Source organism: Palaemon carinicauda, chromosome 13 (genome assembly GCF_036898095.1).
Source record: "Palaemon carinicauda isolate YSFRI2023 chromosome 13, ASM3689809v2, whole genome shotgun sequence".
In the NCBI taxonomy this organism is placed as follows: Eukaryota; Metazoa; Arthropoda; class Malacostraca; order Decapoda; family Palaemonidae; genus Palaemon; species Palaemon carinicauda.
The window spans coordinates 63,270,071-63,277,570 of NC_090737.1; positions in this window are offsets into that span (position 1 = coordinate 63,270,071).

The following is a 7,500-nucleotide window of genomic DNA, read 5'->3' on the forward strand; positions in this document are numbered from 1 at the left end:
GCTTATGTATTTTATTAGATGCCGAGAGAAAAAAATGATTTATATATTTTTTTTTAAATGTTTTTTTTTTAAACGTATTTTAACAATGTAATGTTCAATAATTTCTTCAATTACATATTACTAGCGTACTAACTGCTTTTCGTACACACACAATTTCCAGAGCATTTTACTCCTTTAGCGAATGAGGTGGCCACTTCAAACGGCTTTAAACTGAATTAAATAAGGAGTTTTGTCTGGACATGGCGAAACGTTCTGTTTTAGCTTCCAACTGTTCCGTAACCTATGCCAAACAAGGATGTTCACGGCGATAAATATCATCACCGTCACACTTAATCCTGCTAGTAGTATGGGGTGAAGAAATTCCTTATAAGTCGGTGACAGGTGGTCCATCTCTGTCAATTTCATCAACCGCTTGGCTACCTGTTTGTTGTATGGGAGAGGTAGTGCTGGCATTGTAGACGTCCACGTGAAGTTCGCGAAGTAGGCTCGTTCTCTGATGATAGTCCTTAGCCCGGTCACCATGGAATTAGGGGAAGTCCCGATACAACCATCTGCTGCAACAAAGATGTGTGCAAAGGACGTGGATCTGTCCGGGCATGATACATTGAAGCCGTCCTTGTCATATCGTATCCACGAGCCATTGTTCAGTCTGCCATTGAACTCATTATTGTCAAAGGGATAAAGCTTATCCAGACAATTTTCACTTGTATGGGAGAGAGCACCGTCTAGCACTATACCTAACTCGCATGAATCCATTAAGTTTTTATGGAATTCAAATGAGTCAGCTGTACATATTTTTCTATCCATTGCGTCTGAACAGTGAGTTAATTGATTTAAGTCTTTAATGACTGTATATGTTTCCTTGTCTGGGGAAATCAATTCGTGTCCTGTCAAACTGGATATTACTGGATTTGAGTGATTCGTCATGAAAGTCGGAAATGGTGATATCCTGTAAGATTGCCAGGCATCAGAAGAATCAAAGGGAATTGTAATCCTAATCTTGTTATTTTCAACGCTTACTGTAATTAGGCTGTAATAAAATTCTATCCTACGTTCGCCTAACAAAGGAACATAGCCTAGTTTATCCCTTCCGTTCTCCAGAACTAACTTTAAGTAATTTATAGGCAACAAATGGGGCGACAGTACACCTTTAGTTGCTAACGTGATAGCTTCTACATAATCCTTGGATTTCTCAATGAAATGTGCAATTCTGTTATGAATGTGATCTATCTTTGAATCATAATACGTTAACGTTGCCAACAAATCCTGTACTTCCATAATCTGAACGATATTACTTGAATGTTCATTTACTAAATCCATGATTTGATTGATTGAAGCTAACTGATTCCTTAGTTCTGACATAATCAATTCATCTTCATGACTCAAGAACTCAATTTTCTTATTTTGATTACTAATCTTAAGACGATTGGAAATTCCTAAACCTAAACTTGCAATAGACTCAAAGATGTTTAATGCAGCATAAATAAACGGATTTCGTCTTTCTTTACGTTCGTGTCCTACAGTCCATATCAAAAGGTCACAAGCCGAAGATTCTGTCTCGTAAGTCTTATTTTGCAAGTCATCAGATAGCATCTCTGCAACTTTCAATGTCGATCCAAGCGAACTCTCTGTAGTCAAATGAAAATGTCTTCTATGCAACTCATCCAATGAGACAGAAAACCTTGAAATGGTGGTTTTTAAGCTAGTGACATCATTCTCTGGAAGAAAAATTGCTTGCATATTCACTTCTACAACTACGTTGCTCGATGTAATAAAAACGTCTTCTTGTCTTTCAACTATAGTGCCATATTTAAAATCTATACTTTTAGTTTTAGAGCTCATCCCACACGAGAAAAATGTCTGAGCGAACAATATCACTCCCAACAACAAAAAATTCATCTTGGAAACCTGTAACGAGAAAAATATATGTAATTACTCCTGTATTAAGAAGACAACTTTTAATCACACAAATAAACATTTTTCCCTCACTTCTTTCCCTCTCTTTTTTTTTTTTTTTTTTTAATTTCTTATGTAAGCCAATGGTACTATTCTCTCATCCGTGGGTTGGGATACGTTTTGAACTCTAAACCTATTGGCCGTTAATGTTTCCAAAATGTTAAATGGGCCTTCAAACTTTGGTGTTAGTTTATAATTGAGTCCTTTACGCACATTTATCTGTATATATACGTTATCACCCACGGTATATGTTTTAGTTGGGTTCGCTATTTTATCATGATTCCTTTTCATTGTGATTTGTGATTCTTCTAAATTCTTTCGAAGGATATCATATCGACTTTTGCTTGCATTTATACATTCTTTTAAAGGATTTGATAGATTAGTTGTAGGCGTTAATACATGGAAAGGCGTTCTAACTGGGGTACCATACAATGCTTCATGCGGTGACATTTTAATTGATATATGATATGAATGATTCAGAGTACTCAGTGCGCATTCAATCGCAGTTTTAGTTTTAAGCGCTATTAGTTCTGTATATCGAGTTAAAGCATCTATAATTACTAAGAGGTGCTTATTTCCTCTGTCTAAATCGGAAAATCCTGTTAACAAATCTAAATGTATTCTTTCAAAGGGTTGATTGGGCACGGGATAAGCCCCTAGGCTGACAGGTGTTTTCGTATGCCCTTTGTTTTCCTGACATGTGCGACAATTAGCTATGTGTCTTTTTATAACTGTAAGCATCGTATGCCAATAAAACAATAATTTGGCTTTCTGTGACATTAATGAGAACCCCGGGTGTCCATGTAATGGATTTGAATGCAACCAATTCAAGACAGTGGAAATAAGTGAGATTGGTACTACTACCTGGTCGTTAGTTACATGTGGTGTATTGCGGTTTTCCTTGTCACAGTCCTACACAGAATATTATCTTTGATTATATAATTCTGCTGCTTATACTTTATATATCCCTTTTCCTTATGATTGCCTTTCAAAGCATTTATAATTGTTTCTATTTTCTGATCTTTTCTTTGCTCAGTCTGTAATAATTCAGCGCTCCAGCCTAAATCTTCTTGTTCAGATATCGTTTTAACAATAGGCATGGATGTTGATATATCTATTAATTCAGCTAAAGGCTCCGTACAAGATGACACGGGGTTGCGTGATAATGCATCCGCAATGATATTTGTTTTCCCAGGTAAATACCCGATTATTGCGCCAAAATCTTGAATGATCAAATGCCACCGAGTTCGTTTAGGGCTGTGGTTGAAGCCTTTAAAGAACTTGGTTAGTGGTTTATGGTCAGTAAGAACCTTAACGGGATAACCGTAAATTATGAACTTAAAATGCACTAGTGAATTAACAATAGCTAGTCCTTCCTTGTCTATTACTGCATACTTACTTTCGGAAGTTCTCAATTTTCAAGAATAAAAAGCTATCGGGAAGAATTGTTTATCATATTGCTGAAGCAATACCCCTCCTACTCCTAAGTCTGAGGCGTCTGTTGCAATGAAGAATTCCTTACCGAAGTCAGGAAATTTTAAGATAGGAGAACTACACAGTTCATCTTTCAAGGTATTAAACGCCTGTTGATGATGCTCAGACCATATGAAATCTACGCCCTTCTTCGTAAGATCAGTTAAAGGAGCGGCTATTATTGAATAATTGTGTATAAAACGCCTGTAATATCCACTACAACCCAGAAATTGCTGTATTCCCTTGACATTAGTAGGTATGGGAAAATTATGTATAGCCGACACCTTATCATGGACTACTTTAAGACCTTGGCTTGACATCATGAAACCCAAATATATTAATTCTGTTTTGAAAAATTCACACTTACTAATCTTTACCCTTAACTTACGTAGATGTTCTTCTAAGGTGTTGGAAAAGATTACAAGATCATCCATATAGGCATGCAATATATCCCCTAACAAGTCTCCAAACACTATGTTAATCATTCTTGTAAATGTTATAGGAGCACAACGTAAACCAAAAGGCATCCGTAAAAATTCATAATGTCCCCTGGCTGTGCTGAAGGCTGTGTATGGGATACTATCTTCTTCTAATGATATCTGGTGAAAGCCTTTAAGTAAGTCCAAACTGGTAAAATATTTATTCTGACCTAACAAAGACAAATATTGTAAGTACATGGCACTGGGAATCGATCAGGGATCGTCTCCTCGTTTAGACGACGGAAGTCGACGCAGATACGCCATGTTCGATCTTTTTTCGGTACAACTATTAATGGAAAATTATAAGGGCTGTTTGATTTCCTAATGACTCCTTCTTCTAGCATTTTACCTACTTTATCATTTATTTTATTCTGGAATTTCATAGGGAGTCTGTACGAGGGTACATAGATAATTTTCTGCTTGTCCTTTAACCTTATTTGATGCTCGATCACATCTGTTTTTCCTAAGGATCCCTCCGTAGTGGAAAAAACATCCTGATATTTAGTTAAAAGTCCAAAAATTTTCTGCTGAATTTCTTTGTCTTGAATGTCTTTATTGATTTTATTTTTAATATATTGCAAAAGGGATTCATCCGCAACTGATTGAGAGTGATTGATTTCAGCAACGGTAATAATACGATGTTTATAAACTTCTACATCCAAGATATGTTGAGTTTTGTGAATTACTAAAGTGTTATTTAAATGATTACAGACTTCAATATTACATTGTTGATGTGACCCTACTGTATAAATAGCTTGTGTGACAGACAATCCATTAGTTTTCAAAGTGTCGGAAAGGATTAATATTTCAGATCCCGGTAATATTTTCTTTATTTGCACTATTAAATTCGAAGGTACGTTTGGCTCGATAGATTGCGTGCAAGATGATATTACGGGTGAACGAGAATTCTGCTGGGTAGCGTATATTATTTCTTTATTAGTGAGACAAGTTATTGGTACTTCAACGTACGTTACGGTTACATTTGTCGTCTCCTTTTTATCCAAAACTGATTTTAAGGTATTAGAAGACTTATAGAATTTCCCTTTGATATACACGCCGTGCTTGGCAGGGGCTAAGATAATGTTTTGATTTCCCATAAATGGGTATCCTATAATTACAGCTGGATACATATCAATGTTTTGTACAACAACAAATGTATCGGCAAACGTGCGTTTACCGACTTTGAATTGAACATGAGTTATGCCTATGACATTTAATTCATTATTTCCTATACCCGAGAGTCTAACTCCGGATTTTTCAATCGGAAAGTTCGAAAACAGCAAATGATGTGTCCTCAAATCCATGATATTAAGTGGACTACCAGAGTCAAAAAATAACGTAAAGGATTTGTGTTCTAAATTTACAGCACATAAAGTTGGTCGTAACTCATTTTGGCTTATTATTGTATGAATTCGTTGCAAATCTACGGGAGCATGCACTGTTTTACTTAGTTCGGCCGTGTGTTTCATAGGAAAATCTATTGCCTCACAATCATCTGATAAAACATTAAATTGATTATTCAATACTATTGATGTTGACACGAATGACCTTGACCCAACATCACTCTCTTCCCCACTGGAGTTAACTATGTGGTATTTGCTTTGCTCTGCACATTCTGAAAATTAGTCTGACCTTGCGAGGTCTGGTTTGACGACCCAGGCTCAGCGATATTCGAAGAAGTGTTTGTTTGTTTCGGACTCTGAACTGCATTGACATTTGGTTGTTTCTTCTTATTGTTAAAATGAGGATTTTTCTTCTTATTTCCATATGGAACTGACTGTGGAATTGACTGTGTATTTCTGGGATTCTGTTGTGTCTTACGTGAGTAACATTGATTGTACGAATGAGTCGAACTGTTATGTATCGAACAAAATTTCGTTCTGCAGTCCGCGCTTAAGTGACCTTGACGTTTGCAATTATATCACCTCATTCCCGCTACTTGACTATTATTAACTACGTTCACTGTTTGTGGCTTTGTTTCATTCTTTGCAAAAACTTGGGTTAACACGGGATCGAGATCTGGACACTTAGCCATGTGTTTTCTTATCTGTTTATATACATCCAATTCCGTACTTGCAGGCGTTAACTTTTTATCAAAACACCGCACTAAAGCTTCAGGCAACATAAGTGTCATGCAAGTTAAATACATTAATCGTAAAAAATCTTTCACGGAGATGTTATCTCAAGTAACCCAAGTGGAATTACCTAAAATATCCTGATATTCATTAAGCCTATCAGCTATGAGAGCTGCTCTCTCAATAACATTAAGCCGATTCATAGTGGCTTGATTAAGTGTATTTCTTAACGTTAATACTACATCCAAGGCTTCTTCACCCCCATAGACTGCGCGTAACCTAACTTTGAAATCATCCCAGGTAACTGCTTCTTGAAATGAAACACCTCTTAAATATGCACTCGCATCCCCCTTAGAAAAATCTATAAAACTTTTAGCTTCTTGTAATTGTACAAAAGGGTCTACGATTTGTTTGGCGTTTAAATGGGCATCGACGGATGAAATCCATGACTCCACATTTTGAGGCAAGAACACATTAACCCGACCCTGAAAAGGAAGGATTGCAGACCTGGCATTTACAAGCGTCACAATCGGGAGAGGATTACTCTGTCCTACGCCACTAGGTCCAGGGGTTGGGCTCACAGGGGGCGTCATGTCTGCTGTATTTCTTTTCCTATCTCTTCGACCCCTTGCAATTCTATCAAAATATCTATATGAATACAGACGTCCACTGCGTAAACGCATAAATACCCACTGACAAAGATAATAATAAAATTCCCCAAAACAATGCTACTAATCCCATGAAATTTCCCGAGAATTTCTGAAAGAAAACGGAACATAAAGATATTTCCCGTAAATCTCTGAAAGAAAAAGGAATTAGCACAAAGAGAGAAAAAATTCTAGATGAGAATTCGGAGTTGAACACAGTTTCCTTTAATGAAAGGAAAATAAAAGATTAGCAAACCACTCACCCCAGTAATAATCGACTAACGACTCGAGATAACTACACTTCACTGCCCAAACTGAAATGAATTTGAAAATTGTACTTAGCTTATATATGGTTCTGTGTGATGCCGTCACATCCTCTCTCTCTCTCTTGATGTTTGTTAGCGATGTTTCGTCCGAGTTTCAGTTGAATGTAGTGCTTCCTGGATATGTTTTGTAAGCGTTGAACGTCAGTCCTTGGGTTTCCTAGGATGTTGATTGAAGATCCAGTCCTTGGGTTTCCTAGGATGTTGATTGAAGATTCAGTTTGTATGTATAACATTCATCAAATGTTGTAGACTTCGATGGACTATGTTACTTAGTCGAAATTGTAGATTCATTAACGTTGATTTCTTGAAGATCTTTCTCTGGTTTTTACAGCTTTATTTTTTATTTCTTGAAGATCTTCCTCTAATTCTTAGAGTATTATTATCAATTTCTTGAAGATCTTTCTCTGATTCTTAGAGTTTAAGCGCTGCCACCATTTATTAGTGTGCTACTGTTATTAACACACATTGAGTATGTGTTGTTTGAGATGTTGAGTCTTGAAATAAAGTTCATCATGGTAACTTTAAAAATGGTTTATTCTCTAAA